Consider the following 17,928-nt stretch of genomic DNA (forward strand, 5'->3'; position numbering starts at 1 on the left):
AACTTTGCCTATGTCAGTCTTATTCATTTGCATGGGATTACCCAGTTTCCAGTAAAACGTGAACCATTAAAAATATACAGTAATCAAAATAACTATAGATAAGACCCTTGGTTTACGCCTACATAGCCTATAGCCTGACTTTTAATTTAATTTTTTTTTTTTAGAGACCAGCTTTTTCACTGTGCGCTGCTGGAGCCTAGAAACCGTTAAATGTATGTTACAGATAGGAGGGGGGGGGGCTAAGTGATTCCCAGGGGAGGGCCAGTGCCCCGCCCATGTGTACAAGCTAGAGCACAGTATGGCGGTACCTTTACAAATCTGCTGCCTTTTACAAACGGATTGTCAGTTGTGCGCATTAATGTAACTGTGACTTGTGCAGTACAGTACCAGGGAATGGGCACAGATTTCCTCGCCAGAGCCTGCAGATGTATGGCAGGGGTGCCCCACAGGCAAAGTGAGAACAATCAGGTGTCACGAGAAGGGTCTGCGAGGCAACTGTGGAAGGTTGGAACATACGGTACCAACATTCTTTCCACACCCTCACAGGGAGAGCATCTTGCAGCCAGAACAGAAGCTGCTTTTTGTGCAAGAGAGTTATAGCTGCTCTGCACCTTCATTGAAAACCAGGCAGTCTGCAGGGAAAATTCATGCTAAAACAATTTTTTATCTATTCAATCCAGATTTTTGCCATGAAAGACCATTTATTAGTTTTTTTTTCGATTTTTGCCATGAAAGACCATTTATTAGTTTTTTTTTCTTCATGCCATAACACCCCTTTAGTTAACTATATAAAGCCCAGGTAGTCTCTGTGTCCATCAGAAGTATTACCTGGAATAAACTTACACAGGGAGGGAGGGCAATATTAAAAAGAGCACCCAAGTGAAAGCTCAGGTTTGGAAACACATACTTACCTAAGGAGAGGGAATCCTCTGAATCCTAATGAGGCTTCCTCCGGCGTCCTCCGTGTCCCCCATTGCCGCTCGTGGACCCTCCAGCTGATCAGGAAAGCACTTTCTTCTGGCCGCACTGCAACCGGGAGAGTACAGCCATGCTTGTGCAGCAACCCAGAGCCACTCATGTACTTGCGCAGGCAAAGTATGACCACAATCATGCTTGAAGAGGAGCACTGCCTTGAGCCGGTTACTCAGAAGCACTTGTCAGTAATCCTTGGAGGATCCGCAATGAGGGACCAGAGGATGTGGGAAGTCTCATAAGGATGCAGAGGTTTCCCTCTTAGGCAAGTATGTGATTTTGAACCTGGCTCAGGTAAACTTTAACCCACTCAAATAGGCCATCACTTCTGAATATAAGCAGCTGCCCCCACTTCAGAAACTAAAAACAAAACGTTTCTTAATTCAGAGCTTCTTTAAAATAATAGAAAAGCTTATTTAGACAATACTGCTTTAGACCCAATGCCTTTATTTTATCTACAACTTACAAACCATCCTATATAATAGGCAACTGTCCCTGCGTACAGTGTAGCTGGGTCTGTGCTTTTTGCAGACCCAGCCTCACACAGACAGGACGACGGGAACAGGGCCAGGGAGCCAGGCAGGCGTGTGAGCGGGCAGCCGGGTGTGCACGCATCGGGTGCGCGCACGTGTGTGGCGGGTGTGAAAAACAGACCCTAGAGCCCATTTTTAAACTGGCTTGGGTCTGCTAGTTTCCTAATAAAAGCATAAATGACACAGACAGCAAGAAAATGAAATCTAAAGTGGACGAAGCTGTAATGATCAAACATTGCATAGAACTTTCCCATGAATAATGGGTCCAAATGACAAACCTTCATACACAAGCGCAAACTATGTACGGACCAATCAAATTTACAGTCTAAAGTATAATAAGAAAGTTAGTTTCCAACTACAGCACAATATCGAAATGAAAAGGCCTTTCTATCAAAGATGACGATTTTCAGAAAACAAGTGCAGCTCAAACAGGATTTAGATTAAAAAAAAAATAAAAAAAATTCAATTATAGTTGCAGATCCATGTTTTGAGTACAAGAGCAATTGAACTCCATGTACTTGTTACAATTCTAAATATAAGCTGGTTGGCATGACAACAAAGATTGATGGATCTCTTTAAAGTACTGTATATTTAATTGTCAGCATTTCGCAATGAGTCAGAAAAATGCTATGTGAAAGGTCCAGTCGTCATGGATACTGTAGGCTATTTAAAAAAAAAAAAAATACAAAAACCTGTGCATAGCAAAAAGTATCTTTCAAAAAGCAAAATAAAATGTGCCATTTGTGAAAGAAAATAATTACGGTAGCTTTTAAATAACCATTTACATCATATGCTGGCGTCTCAGGAACAGAACATTCGTAAATAAAATAATTTGTCAACACTGAATTTGTACGTTCTTGTATATCTTGTATCTTTCCAATCATATCAATGAGTCAGAGATTTCAGCAGTGCTGAGCGATGCAGACCACTCAGCCCCACGGCTGGCTGCAATGGTGTGGTGTAGCATCATTCCATGTAAAAAAATATGCTACAGTCAGTGTGAATGGAGTCATACTTGTGAAGGAAAACTAACTCAGTGCAACGATGGAGGGGGCAGGATGCATCACAGTATCTTATATGTGGTAAGGCCTGGAGCCTAAGGGCTGATTCAGCCAGGCTTCTGTGGGACAGCATAAGCCGAAGAGGAACATTTTTCAGCTACTGCGCAGAAAAGTGTTTGTCATTGGTTCCTGGCATTTTGTCACATTTTGCATCTTGGACACTATGACCTTGATTCATTAAGCATTACCGCATTCGGTAATGCTGAAAACAGCTGATTTTACCGAACATGTTCCCAAATTCCAATTCACTAAACCTATCACCGCACATTAAATAAGAATTACCTCAAGAAATGTCAAGAAATTGCAATTCACAAAGATTAACACATCTGGTAAAATCGGGCAAAAGCGTTCAATATTTTTCTCTAGCTCTTACCAGCTGCTAACTCACTCTCTCCGTGTGGTAACATTGACAGACATCCAACAGAGAGAGACAGCTAACCAATAGGGAGATCCACACAGCCCTGCTTCTAATCCTGGTTTGATCCGACATGGTGGAAGGCGGGACTTCACTGTAGTAGAGCAGAGGAAGGTGACATTTTATGAGGCTTTTCTGTATCCCTTTCAAGAGAGTCTGAAGCCATTTTAAAAACTTGTTTTTACCTCTTATTTAGCTAAAGGAATATGGCCAGTGCTAAAACGCAGCATTCCCGCGGCAGAACGAGGGTTTTATAGCCCCCAAATCCCTGGGGCAAAACCGGGAGCACTTCCTGGTAGAGGTAGAGCTTTCTGCTGTAGCTCTCCCTCTACTCACATCAATCCCCACTGATCATCGCCTCCCCCGCCCCTCTCAGTCTTCTTTCACTGAAAGGGGCGGGGGGAGGCAGCGATCAGGGAAGGATTGACGCTAATGGAGGCATAGCTACATCGCTAAGTTCTGCCTCACCGAGTAACAAAATTCACGACTTTGAAAGTTGTGGATTTTTGCCCCAGGACTTGGGGGGTTATAACACAATTGTTCTGTCGTGGGAATGCGGCGTTTTAGCACTGCCCATATTCCTTAAGCTACATGACAGGTAAAAAAAAAGTTTTAAGATGGCTTCAGAGTCTCTTAAAAATGTGAAAATCGGTGTACTGTTCTACAGAAGAGCTCCCACTGGTGGCTGCAGCACATCTAAAGGGATGTCGGAGATGCAATGGACAGAAAACCCAGACTCATACACACAGCTTCCTAACTCAGTGCTGACCTGCTACACGGCTGGTAAGTGACACTTACCAAGCAGAGCTTAGTGAATTGAAGCATGTTTGTTTGGTAGATAACCAAACTTTTGCCTCATGTGCAAAATCTTTAATGAATTTGGGAAAGAAAAAAAAAGTGTAAAATACCAAATGCAGTATTTTACCGAACAAAATTCATTTTACCAAACTGCCATTAGTGAATTGAGACCTGTGTGTAGTGTCCGAGACTACGTAATCTACAGCTGTGTTTATGCAAACAATGCAAAAAAAAGTTTCTAATATTGTTTTAAAAATGATTCTATTCATTTAATTGGAAAGCTGGTTGATCACTTTTAAATGATGCATTTGTGGTCTGCCAAAAGCACCATGTTTTACCTCATGTCTTAACCAGCCCCTAAGTATTAAATTGGCACGGTCACAGAAATCGGTGAAGTGTCTCATTCATGCTCGGACCACTACACACCTATGCTACATCAGTAAAACTGCACTACATCCCTAGACACTTACACACAGCTGTAATGTTGGGTGGCAACTAATGTGCTGCTCACATGTGAAACCATGAATTTCCACAAAGCTCTGGCTCTTTTCTAAAATAAAGATGGACTGGTGTAGCTTCCTGTTTCACATGGACAAAGTGTTGTTCTGCTCTCCTGTTGCAAGGAACTAATATAAAACCAATACACACTGTTACGCAAGAAAAAAAAATGTGCATTAGAAATGTAACTGAAATGCTGGCCTTGCATAAAAATAATTTAATCTACTGGATTTAATGTTCAAAGCAGAGCTGTAAAGGAAATTATGGTGCGGTCGTTGACTAAGCATGGCTGCCAGGGATCTAGCAACTTAATATACCGTGGTTTAACTTGAGTTTACGGTGCTCTATGCACACCAGGTCCAATGGTTGGCTGCCAATTGTAGATCTGCTACAGAGCATAAACAAAACCATCAGCTCCAAAAATGTTTGGTTTTGATCCCAAACTCCTTTGAAGTAGCTCTGCTACTTTTTAAAAGGAAAAAGTCAAATGTATCTGTTAAATGAACCCTGAAGTGAGAGGAATTTGGACGCTGCCATCTTCATTTCCTCCTAAAAATGCCAGTTGGCTGGCTGTGGGGCTAATTGGCTTTATAGGCCCAGTAGTAGTATAGGCTCAATATCACACATGTAATTAGCATTCAGTCAGAAGCCCTCATATGCTTCCTTGCTCTAGTTCAGTGATTCAGCAACGGCGAGTACAACACTCAAGCAGCATTTTCACAAGGAGGGGGGAGGAGGCAACAGAACCATTCATATCCCTCATGGGTCAGTTCTTTGTTTGTTTAAGCACATAACCAGTCACAAAAACAGGGCAGCACTGGAGTCCATGTGGTCAGACTAAAATGCAATATCCTGACAGTTCCATAAATGTTAGACAAGTAGCACCAGTTGGAATCACACTTAGTTTCAGTGCAGCAGTGAAGGACATAAGGTGGCCTTCTGGGAGACTATGCTCACACAACTTCCAGCTAACAGTAGAAGATACCAATATTGTTTTGACTTAGCTTCAGTTGCGATTTTTTGTACAGTATCCTTTCATCATTTTAAAGAGCAGGTCCCAAACAGACACAGCAAACACTTTGATGGTGGTTCTGATGGTGGTATACAACTAAGGTTTTGGGAACATTGAACAAGTGTATTACTATTTGGATGTTTCCATTATGACCTAGAAATAAGGAGTTCAGATTTCTCCTGCTACATGACCCAGATTCATCTTTCTGTAGCCTCTATTTAAGGTGTGTGTATGCGTGCGTGTGTGTGTGTGTATGCGTGCGTGTGTGTGTGTGTGCGTGCGTGCGTGTATGCGTGCGTGCGTGTGTGTATGCGTGTGTGTGTGTGTATGCGTGCGTGTGTGTGTGTGTGCGTGCGTGCGTGCGTGTGTGTGTATGCGTGCGTGCGTGTGTGTGTATGCGTGCGTGTGTGTGTGTGTGTATGCGTGCGTGTGTGTGTGTGTATGCGTGCGTGTGTGTGTGTATGCGTGCGTGTGTGTGTGTATGCGTGCGTGTGTGTGTGTATGCGTGTGTAGGTGTGCGTGTGTGTAGGTGTGCGTGTATGTAGGTGTGCGTGTGTGTGCGTGTGTGTGTGTGTATACGTGCGTGTGTATGCGTGCGTGTGTGTGTATACGTGCGTGTGTATGCGTGCGTGTGTGTGTATGCGTGCGTGTGTATCTGTGCGTGTGTGTATGCGTGTGTGTATGCGCGTGCGTGTGTGTGTATGCGTGCATGTGTGCATGTATATATATATATATATATATATATATATATATATATATATATATAGATAGATAGATAGATAGATAGATAGATAGATAGATAGATAGATAGATAGATAGATAGATAGAATTTTTTTTTTATATATATATTCATATTAAAAACCCGCTTTAAAACAGGAGCCATAAATCAGCTGACTAAACTTTCTCTCTTAGAAGCTCAAGGGGTCCAAGCAAAAATTTCAGAACCATAAAGAGAATGAGATACCAATTAAATTTAATTGACCCTTTGAGAGGGACGCATCCTACAGACACTTATTCCACAGCTGCTCTGTAGAACATAGCATGGTTACAAAATCGATCAGTTTTCAAGTGAAATCAGGCTTTTTACAAAGAACAGAATGTGCTCATTTTGATCAGACCAAGCACAAAAATAACAGCATCAAAAGTGACTACTGTTGAGCTTCTTAAATGGTATGCACCAGTCAACATGGAAAATCATGCTTTAAAACAGAAGAACAATGTATTTTTGGAGTAGAATACTAAAATGGTGGCACACACACACACAGCCGGGACAAGGTCCTCCAGCACCCAAGGCTGAGACACCAAAGTGCGCCCCTCCATCCTTCCCACCCCAGCTGTCACACACTGATTGCTATTAGACTAAGAGGCGCCACAGGGCCCACAACCTCCCCAACACCTTAATATCTAGTTATCTGGCTTGCAGTCACTGCCATGTATCCCCTTTTCTTATTTCTTTCTGCTTCAAACACAATTAGGAATGACAGCTGAATGAATTGTGCGCCCCCTCCTACACTGCGCCCTGAGGCTGGAGCCTCTCCAGCCTATGCCACACACACACACACACACACACACACACACACACACACACACACACTTATTTTGGATATTGAAAAAACTGGATCCTCAATGTGCTGCATTTCTAATAAAAAAAAAAATCTTTCCAATTTAAAAATGTGTGAAATTTACATTTGAAATAGTAAACAGCACCAAAAAAAAAAAATCAGGGAATCTGTAGGAAAACCTCTAGCCATTACAGAAAAAAATTAAGTGCAAAAACTTTTCAAAATTGATACACCTAGCTTGTTGCATAGCTTTAATCTAGAACCGTTGATTCTCTGCAACAGAAAGGAGGCACTCTTTCCTGAGTACATATAGTCTCGGCACCGCTCAGTTCGGCACAGGGAGAGCTAAATGACTGCTAGTCCTGCTGCCGCTAAACTCAGAGGTGGCGTTAAATACTATTCCCCCTCCAAGTTGTCGCAACTCAGAGGGAGATTTAATTCGGGGTCTGGCAGCAGCCGGAGTCCCGAATTACCACTACGTGGAATGCGCTTCACAGCGTTGCTGCTGTGACGGTGCGCAGCTTCCGCGCAAGGTGCTCAGCGCTGCATGCCAAAGTAACCTGCGTTGCTCTTTTCTGCTTGCAAAACAAAGGCAGTACATTTATAATCCTGTATCTACTTAAAAACAGTTTTTCTTTTAGGCTCCTTGCACACTATCAGGTCGACTCCCTAAACTGTGATGCTGTAGCAGCTCGCACGCATTGCACAATTTGGGAGCGCTATGCGTGGTCATTCTGCATAGCGTGCCTTCCTTAGTTGCATAGTAACACACGTTATTTGAACTGCCAGGTGCTGTTAAGAGTCGCGACACTTCATTAACATAGCCAGTACTACGTTAATTAACATAGTAGTGACTGTGCTCATGAAGCATCGCGGCACATCCCAAGTTGTTTTGTAACTCGCGCTGCTGCAGCAGTACAGTTTAGTGAATCAACCCCTATGTCAGTTGCGCCGCAACGGATAATACAATGGTATCCCAAAGTGATGCAAAGATGTTCCTATGGGACTTGCATATTTTTCTCATTGACCATCCTTAATGATAACCGACCCAATAAGCAAATCAAAGCTTAAAGGAAACCTGTAATGTGGATTAAAAAAAGGGTTTCACTTATCTGGGGCTTTTGCCAGCCCCCTGCAGCCTCCCTGTGCCTGCGCCGCCTCTAAACATTCCTCGGGTCCCCCTTTCGTTACCGCCGACTTACAAGTTGACAGCCACTGTGTCTGCATGTCCTCATTCGCGCTTCCGTCCTGCGCAGGTGCAGTTCAAAAAAACCTTGTACTGCAACTATGCAGGACGCTCCTGGCAAGGGGAGTGCGAATGAGGATGCACGTGGACAGGGCCACGCAGGTGCAGTGGACGGTGACTTGCAGTAACGAAATTGAGCCGCTGTGGGGTACCGAAGGATCGTTCAGAGACGGCACGGGCAGGCTGCAGGGGGCTGGCAGAAGCCCCAGGTAAGTGAAACTCTTAATCCATATTACAGGTTTCCTTTAAAGAGGAAGCATTAGCCATACTATGTCAGGAAAAAAAAATTACTTAGCGTCCTGCATTCTCTAACTTACATAACAGATGTATTGCACTGTCCACTTTTTGATTTCAGTGAATTTTATATAGTAAAAATAAGAGAATTATTTTCCTGGCAGGGGCCATCTTTAGTTTTTCAAGACTGAAGCTAATCCTAATGTCATTTCCTCCCTTACTCCATGCATTCCCCCCTGGGCATCTCCTCTTCTCCCCGCAGTATTACAGAGTGAAGCGGGGAGAGATAAAAATCAGTGCAGTCAGACTCCCCTACTAATGGTTCCAAGCGCTGGAGTTCCCATCTATACTCTCTGCACTACCGGCGGCGGTAGTGCAGATATTATAGACGGGAACTCCAGGGCATAGAACAATTAGTAGAAGAGTGAGTGCGCCGCTTTTATCCCTCCCCACTTTGCTCTGTAACATTGCGGGGAGAAGAAGGGTTGCTCAGGGAGGATGCGGCAGTAGTGCGGTAAGGGGGCGGATGGTGGCACAATTCAGGAGGGGGGCTGAGGACAGTGACAGAGGACAGGTGCCGGCCCCCTCCTTGCGCCATAGCAGCCTGCGACCTCCGCATAGTGGAGAAAAACAGGGGGCCATATGCAATTCGTTTTTTTTACCCGAGTTATCTCCTAGGAGATAATTTTCATATTCTCTGTAAACTAAATTTTCAACATTTTACAATTGAAAAAGTACCCAAAAAATTGGTGAAAAAGTACTATCAAATTAATTTTGAGTATTTTCTTGCTTGCTGGTGACTTAAAAGGTATTTTATGACCAGTTGTAAAAAATTTTCGCTGTAGTGCCCCTTTAACAGTTACGCTTTAAAAAAGCTGATACATTCAGCCAGCAGCTGTGTATTCAACAACTTGCTAGCCCCAAATCCCGAAGCTACTTAAAATGCAAAGGTGCCCATAAACACAGATTCTTCTATTTGATTCTCTGCAGATTCGATCACTCTGATAGAATCTAATGAGAATCAATTAGGGCCCATTTCCACTACAGTTTTTGCGATTGCTGAATTGCAAAATCACAAACCGCTAGTGATTTTAAAATCGCTACGGTTTGCTAAATAACATAGGAATCGCTGTAGGTAATTTCCACTACCGCGGTTTTTTTACTAAATCACACAATCGCGCCACGGAACGATTTTTGCCCCGATTTTGCTACGCAGTGCATAGCATAGCAAAATTGCAATCGCAAACGTCTGGAAATCACCAGGAAATTTTGGACTTTTGCTGAATCGCAATCGCTAGTGTTTAGCACAAACGCTAGCGATTGCTAGTGGAAAAGGGCCCTCAGATCAGTTCTTGATCAAAATTGACAAAGTATCAGACAGGATGAAAAATCTAGTTCAACTGTGGGTGGGATAAGAGAGGCGGACAATCGATAGGCCATAGTGTTGCATTGAACAGTGCACAGCTGCTGTTCGATCAACTTTCAATAGATTCCCTGCTGGAATCTATTAAAAATTGATGCAATTTGTGTGTAGTAATATATTCCTTTCAGAAAGGAATTGCTCGTTTGGATTGTTGGGTGGAAATCTACAAGTGTATGGCCAGCTTAAGGGTAACTTTTTACTCATGACTACTAAACAAAATGAATACTCAAGACAAACATGGTAAACAACACGCACGCAAAAAAATCTTTTTGTAGTGTTAGAATAAAGAAAAATGAAATGGCAACAAAAAGGTAAATGACTTCTGTTTGAATATGCAAGTCTTGTTTAGGTCATCAACCTTAAAGGGAATGTCCAAGCAAAATTAAAAAATGAGTTTCACTTACCTGGGGCTTCTACCAGCCCCATGCAGCCATCCTGTGCCCTCGTAGTCACTCACTGGTGCTCCAGTCCCCCGCTGGCAGCTTGCCGACCTCGGAGGCCGGCGGGCCGCATTGCGTACATTTTTACGTATTCCCGCTAGTGCAGGAACATTAACACATACCTTTTTACGCATTACTGGTTCAATGCGTAAAAATGTACGCATTGAACCAGTAATGCGTAAAAATGTATGTGTTAATGTTCCTGCACTAGCGGGAATGCATAAAAATGTACGCAATGCGGCCCGCCGACCTCCGAGGTCGGCAAGCTGCCAGCGGGGGACTGGAGCAGCAGTGAGTGACTACGAGGGCACAGGATGGCTGCATGGGGCTGGTAGAAGCCCCAGGTAAGTGAAACTCATTTTTTTATTTTGCTTGAACCTTCCCTTTAAAAAGAACCTGAAAGAGGATATGGAGGCTGACTCATGTATTACCTCAAACAGGAACGGTCATGAAAATCTTAAAATGTAAAACATACAAATAAGTAGTAGGTTTCTTCCTGAGCAAAATGGGCCATAAATTACTTCTCACCTATGTTGCTGGCATTTACAGTAAGTAGTAGAAATCGGACATTACCGACAGATTTTGGGCTAGTCTAAAACCTGTCGGTTCTGCCAGATTTCTACTACCTACTGTAAGTGACAGCAACATAAGCGAAAAGTAATTTATGGCTCATTTTACTTTGTAAGAAACATACTTCTTAACCACTTGAGGACCGCAGTGTTAACCCCCCCTAGTGGCCAGGCCATTTTTAGTTAAATAGGCCACTGCAGCTTTAAGGCCAAGCTGCAGGGCTGTACAACTCAGCACACAAGTGATCCCCCCCTCCTTTTCTCCCCACCAACCGAGCTCTCTGTTGGTGGGGTCTGATCGCCCCACCCAGTGTTTGTTTTTTTAAATAAATATTTATTGATTTTTATTTTTATTTTATTTTTTTATAAAATCTTGTTTTTTTTAATTCACTTTAGTACCATGCGCTCTCCTGCTAGCCCCATAGACTGCCGTTTATGCCAATGGGCGTGGAGTGGTCCTGGGGCTGCCGCACTGCTCACGCCAATGGGCATGGAGCAGTCGGCAACTGGTTAAATTGTATAGGTTTACATATATTTTAAATTTTAAGATTTTATGTGACAGAGGTCCTTTAAGCAATACCAGTTGCCTGGCTGTCCTGATTCTCTGCCTCTAATACTTTAAGCCATAAACCCTGAACAAGGATGCAGATAAGAGGTTCCTGACAAAACCTTGACAAGACTGGCTACATGCTTGTTTCAGGTGTTTTATTTTTCAGAAACTGCTGCAGCCAAACAGGCAACTGGTATTGCTTAAAAGGAAAGAATTATGGCAGCATCCAGATTGCTCTCACTTATGGTTCCCTTTAAGGACTAAAAACATACCCAGTATAAGGTACCAGCCCACAAACGAGTTAAAGACTATCCAGTGACCACTGTTATATTTGGTTACTAGGCTTCACATAAAAAGCACTAAAAAGGTAACTCATAGCTTTGGCAACATGTATAACTACCATTTTAATGAGTCATGAAACAAAAACAGAAGAAACTCATATTGCATAATTATTATGTAATATGTAAAATGTTTTTCCCCGTAGAGTGTATGAAAGCCAACGGTGCTGTTTCTCCAATAAAAACAATAGGCTCTGCTTCTCTTAAGTGGTTTTCCAGAACATACAAGCATGCAAAATGTTAGGACAGCATTTTGGAACTAGGCAGCAAGATTAACATAGTCTTCATTTTACGGATTTGACATTGATGTCAGGTCATATTGGTAAGAGAAACTATTTTTAAAGTCTATCCAATAGAAATATGAACAGAGGGACTGTGAAAGAGAACACACTGAAAGCAGAATTTGTCTAGCATAACCTACAATAAAAAAGGTTTATCCCTAACACTCACTATCCATATAGTTTTCTACCTACCTTTGCCACAGAGTAATGTCATCTTCATAAAATTAAAAAAATTGTTTTTTCTTTCACACAGTTGGAAGCAGCCCTGAGAGGGGGGGGGGGGGGGGGGGAGGTAGGGAAGAGGAGCAAGAACCGAACAGGCAGAGAACACAGGTGCTATCTCCAATTGCAACCCTCTCCAACAAGATCCAGCAACACACCGCATGCAGGGAACACATACGCAGGAGCAGTTTTCTTGCTCATCCTTCTCCAGAAAGATCCACCAACACAAGGCACACAGGGAACACAAAACAAATACCGTAATGTTCTACAAAAATTTCTAATGGCTAAAAACAAAAAAACAACATGATTGATGATCAAGGAGCAAGACTAAAAAGCATTGGCGCTAGTCTACTTTACCAGAACAAAACCTCTTAGGAAAATTCAGTTAACATGATTGAATGGACAGCACCCCCTTGAACTGCTGTGTTTCCAATAGGTTGTATTAGTGTGCAATAATTGTTTAACCTATTAACGGCAAACTGACTTATTAAAAACGTCCTGTTTTACCCTGTTAACGGCAACAGGCCGTTTTAATAAGTCGCTCGCTCCCGCCGCCGTTTACCGTTGAGTATCGGTGTTCCGCAATTGGTGAAGAGGACAGAGCGGTGCCTGGAATGAATGGACGTGACCGCGATCAGCTGCCACGTCCATTCGTAAAACAGGAAGCCGTCACAGTACAACAAAATGTAAAAAAAAAAAAAAAAAAAAAAAAAAAAAAGTGAACACTTCGGATGAAATTGGAATATGTTCATTAGCGCCATCTTGTGGCCAAAAAGTAAATTACACATACAGGCGCATACATACACAATATTAATAAAATTAATAACACACTGCCAAAGGTAAATCAGTCAGGTGATTTTTTTTCCCCCAATTACAGATTTTCTTTCTTTACAGAGAAGACAATCCAAGTAAAGAAAACCTGGTAATAAGGAAAGCTTCTGCTATTTGAGCCACTCTGCACTTTCTAGAAACATTGAGCTCACGTACACGACTCATTAGGGCAGACCAGCGCCTCATGCATTACTTAGTGTATACCAATACACCTGTCTATTAAAACGTAATGAGGAACAAGAGCATTGGTTCCAACCGGACACGTCTACACAGTGGACGTGGAGCAGCAGAGTACCGAGGTCAGCTAACACAAGTGAGCAGATGTACACAACAATGTAATACCGACATCTGGCTTTAACGGTTGACATCACTTACGTCCACTAATGCAAAAGTCCATTCAAAGCCAGTCTTTTGGCCGAATTGTCTACCTACGGGCTTTAGTAGAATTGTTCAGTGATTTGAGAAACAAGGATTAACAACAATGATTAATAACTCAGTAATATTCAGCTAAACAAGACAAATTAACAAACTATGAAAAATAAAAACTTGCTAAATGCACTTTCAATCACCAGTGAAATGCACCTAAAGTAGCCTTTGACAATACCTTTAGCAGTGCACCGTTTGTAACAGTATATTTTTCTCTGTGGAATGTCACAAAGTTTATAGCAGTATAAGCCTCGTACACACGCCAGAGGGTTCTCATCTGAGGAAGTAGGTTGGGGCTCTCTGCTAAGAATCTAGCATGCGTACAGCCTTACCAAGACCTGGAGCGATAGATTGCCTTGGCAGAACACATTTCTCTTCTCTTTACCCCTCCCCAGCCCTCTATATGTTAAAGGTTAAAATTCAGTTCAACTTGCATCAGTTTGCCTTCACTAAAGAGAATCAGAATCAATTTATTTTCGCCAAGTAAGTTTGCACCTACAAGGAATTTGTCTTGGCAGTTGCTTAACAAACACAAACACAAACAAAAACAATACAAGGACAGACAGTGTGAATATTACAAGTTAAGGACATTATAAGTATAGTGGCAGTAAGCAATGTGAGAATTGTTCATGTTTAGTTCTGTGCTGATGACTTTCAGTCCTAGCAGCTCTAACGTGGTTCAGCATTAAGTATGGCTACCGCTTGAGGAAAACAACTGTTCCTGTGTCTAGAGGTTTTGGTAGCGATTGACCGGAATCTTACTCCTGAAGGCATGCGCTGGAAGATGGAGTGAGCTGGGTGAGAGGGGTCAGAGGCAATTTTGGATGCTCTCTTTCTGCACCTGCCAGCGTAAAGATCCTGCAGGGAAGGTAAGCTACAGCCAATTATCCTTTCCGCTGATCGGATGATGCGCTGCAGCCTCCCCTTTTCTAATGCTGAGCAGGAGCTGAACCATACAGTCATGGATGATGTTATGGTGGATTCGATGATTGCAGTGTAGAACTGCACCATTAGATTTTGAGGTAGGCCAAACTTTTTCAGCTGCCGCAGATGGTACATTCTCTGTTGTGCTTTCTTGACAATAGTGGCGGTGTTGTTGTCCCATTTTAAGTCGTTTGAGATTGTGGACCCAAGAAACTTGAATGACTCTACTTAGGTTATTGTGGATCCATTTATGGTTAAGGGGCGGTGCTGGGGGGGAGATCTCCTAAGGTCTATTATCATCTCCATGGTTTTGAGAGCATTTAGTTCCAAGTTGTTGCTGTTGCACTGCAATCCTGGCCTAGGTAATAAACTTATCTCTTGTGGTGCCCTCTTGGTGATTGTTTTACCTAATAAAGCACTTACAGAGCCAAGCTGTACTTTTAAAGACAGTGAGCCTGCATGCAGAGCGGCTTCTGGCCATTTTGGGGTCCCAGACAAAGCACCTCTTGCACTTCCTGTTAGTCTCCTAAATTGAGACTAGGAAGATCGTAACCTACATTAATTCTTTTTTTTAATAAATTACATATAGAAATTATCTGGTCTCTTACAATAAGTCTATAAAGAATACAGTAGACTCCTGGTTATTTAGAACTCAAGTAATCAGCAGTCTCAACCAACTAGCACAAATTGCCGACAGTACTCACAGTGGTAAAGGCCACTTTCTTAGGCTGGTTGTAGGCTCTACTGTGCTTAAAGACTGGGTTCCACTGCTCACCCTAGTAGTTAATATATCTTCAATGCATTTTAACACTTGATACAGAGTTTATTGCATGTTCAGTATACAGTGGCTTGCAAAAGTATTCGCCCCCCTTGAAGTTTTCCACATTTTTGTCATATTACTGCCCCAAACATGAATCCATTTTATTGGAATTCCACCTGAAAGACCAATACAAAGTGGTGTACACGTGAGAAGTGGAATGAAAATCATACATGATTCCAAACATTTTTTTACAAATCAATAAGTGCAAAGTGGGGTGTGCATAATTATTTGGCCCCCGAGTCAATACTTTGTAGAACCGTTTGCTGCAATTACAGCTGCCAGTCTTTTAGGGTATGTCTCTACCAGCTTTGCACATCTAGAGACTGAAATCCTTGCGCATTCTTCTTTGCAAAACAGCTCCAGCTCAGTCAGATTAGATGGACAGTGTTTGTGAACAGCAGTTTTCAGATCTTGCCACAGATTCTCAACTGGATTTAGATCTGGACTTTGACTGGGCCATTCTAACACATGGATATGTTTTGTTTTAAACCATTCCATTGTTGCCCGGGCTTTATGTTTAGGGTCGTTGTCCTGCTGGAAGGTGAACCTCCACCCCAGTCTCAAGTCTTTTGCAGACTCTAAGAGGTTTTCTTCCAAGATTGCCCTGTATTTGGCTACATACATCTTCCCATCAACTCTGACCAGCTTCCCTGTCCCTGCTGAAAAGAAGCACCCCTAGAGCATGACGCTGCCACCACCATATTTGACAGTGGGGATGGTGTTTTCAGAGTAATGTGCAGTGTTAGTTTTCCGTCACACATAGCATTTTGCATTTTGGCCAAAAAGTTCCATTTTGGTCTCATCTGACCAGAGCACCTTCTTCCACATGGTTGCTGTGTCCCCCACATGGCTTGTGGCAAACTGCAAACAGGATTTCTTATGCTTTTCTGTTAACAATGGTATTCTTCTTGCCACCCTTCCATAAAGGCCAACTTTGTCCATAGGACAACTATTAGTCGTGCACTGTACAGATTCCTCCACCTGAGCTGTAGATCTCTGCAGCTCGTCCAGAGTCACCATGGGCCTCTTGACTGCATTTCTGATCAGCGTTCTTGTTCGGCCTGTGAGTTTAGGTGGACGGCCTTGTCTTGGTAGGTTTACAGTTGTGCCATACTCCTTCCATTTCTGAATGATTGCTTGAACAGTGCTCCATGGGATGTTCAAGGCTTTGGAAATCTTTTTGTAGCCTAAGCCTGCTTTACATTTCTCAATAACTATCTCTGACCTGTCTGGTGTGTTATTTGAACTTCATGGTGTTGTTGCTCCCAATATTCTCTTAGACAACCTCTGAGGCCTTCACAGAGCAGCTGTATTTGTACTGACATTAGATTACACACAGGTGCACTCTAGTCATTAGCACTCATCAGGGAATGTCTATGGGCAACTGAATGCACGCAGACCAAAGGTGGCTGAATAATTATGCACACCCCACTTTGCAGTGATTGATTTTTTTTAAAATGTTTGGAATCCTGTATGATTTTTGTTCCACTTCTCACGTGTACACCACTTTGTATTGGTCTTTCACGTGGAATTTCAATAAAATTGATTCATGTTTGTGGCAGTAATGTGACAAAATGTGGAAAACTTCAAGGGGGCGAATACTTTTGCAAGCCACTGTATACAAGGCTGGATTTATGGAATTTCATGAACAGTTCCCTGAAGCATCAGTTTCCATTTTCATGTGTTACTCCGCAATTTTACCTTTCATATGAACCTACATAAAAAAAATCCTTCCTATAATGGTTACGGGAAAGGTGTAGCGATTTTATACAAATACATATACTGTTTATGTACAGTATGTACAAGTTGGAATATTATCCTGGGAATCCAGAAGAATTGCATCAATCAATAAAGACCAAATCTAACACATTTGGCATGATTCACAAAGCTATTTCACACAGATTTCCTCGGTTTTCACCTGATCTATGTTATATTTTTAAGCTTTCAAAGAGCAAAAATATAATATAATGAAGGTAAGAAAAGTAATATTGAAATTAATTTAATCAAACAACTTACTTTGAGTGATTATTTTGCTTGTAAATGTGCTGAAAGGTTATTTTTTGTCAATTAGGTGATAAGTCATGTATGAGAAGTTTTGTGAATAGAGCCCAAAATGTTGTACAATTACAGTTGTATTAGCACATGTCATTGTTTTGACGATCAGCAGTGCCAATTTAGGTGTTAAAATGACCCTCCTTCCTTTTTTTAATAAACTACCAGTTGTGTATAAGAATTCCACAAAGCATTGCGTACTAAGAATAGCTCTGTTGCGGCCCTTCCTGCAGCCGTCACCAAAGGCATCCACCAGATTTGCTTATGCCTAAAAACTGCCCTGCCTATATGCAACAAGGCAAACTGGCATGAAAGGAGATTCTCTTAAAGGGAAGGTTCAGGGAGGGTGGAGAAAAAATAAAAATCAATTTCCACTTACCTGGGGCTTCCTCCAGCCCGTGGCAGGCAGGAGGTGCCCTCGCCGCCGCTCCGCAGGCTCCCGGTGGTCTCCGGTGGCCAACCCGACCTGGCCAGGCCGGGCTCTTCTGCGCTCCAAGTCCTAGTACTTCTGCGTCCCACGCCGGCGCTCTGACGTCATCGGACGTCCGCCGGGCTGTACTGCGCATGCGCAGTAGTTCTGCGGACGTCCGATGACGTCAGCGCGCCGGCGTGGGACGCAGAAGTACCAGGACTTGGAGCGCAGAAGAGCCCGACCTGGCAGCCGGCCTGGCCAGGTCGGGTCGGCCACCGGAGACCACCGGGAGCCTGCGGAGCGGCGGCG

General features: G+C 42.8%; 1 protein-coding gene across 6 annotated transcripts in view; it reads right to left on the minus strand.

Annotated features, from left to right (window-relative positions):
* The window catches only part of LPP (LIM domain containing preferred translocation partner in lipoma), a 419,710-nt gene that overhangs the window by 270,472 nt on the left and 131,310 nt on the right, over window positions 1-17,928 (minus strand). The gene's annotated exons all lie outside the window — the stretch shown is intronic.

Source organism: Hyperolius riggenbachi, chromosome 4, assembly GCF_040937935.1.
Source record: "Hyperolius riggenbachi isolate aHypRig1 chromosome 4, aHypRig1.pri, whole genome shotgun sequence".
Lineage (NCBI taxonomy): Eukaryota > Metazoa > Chordata > Amphibia > Anura > Hyperoliidae > Hyperolius > Hyperolius riggenbachi.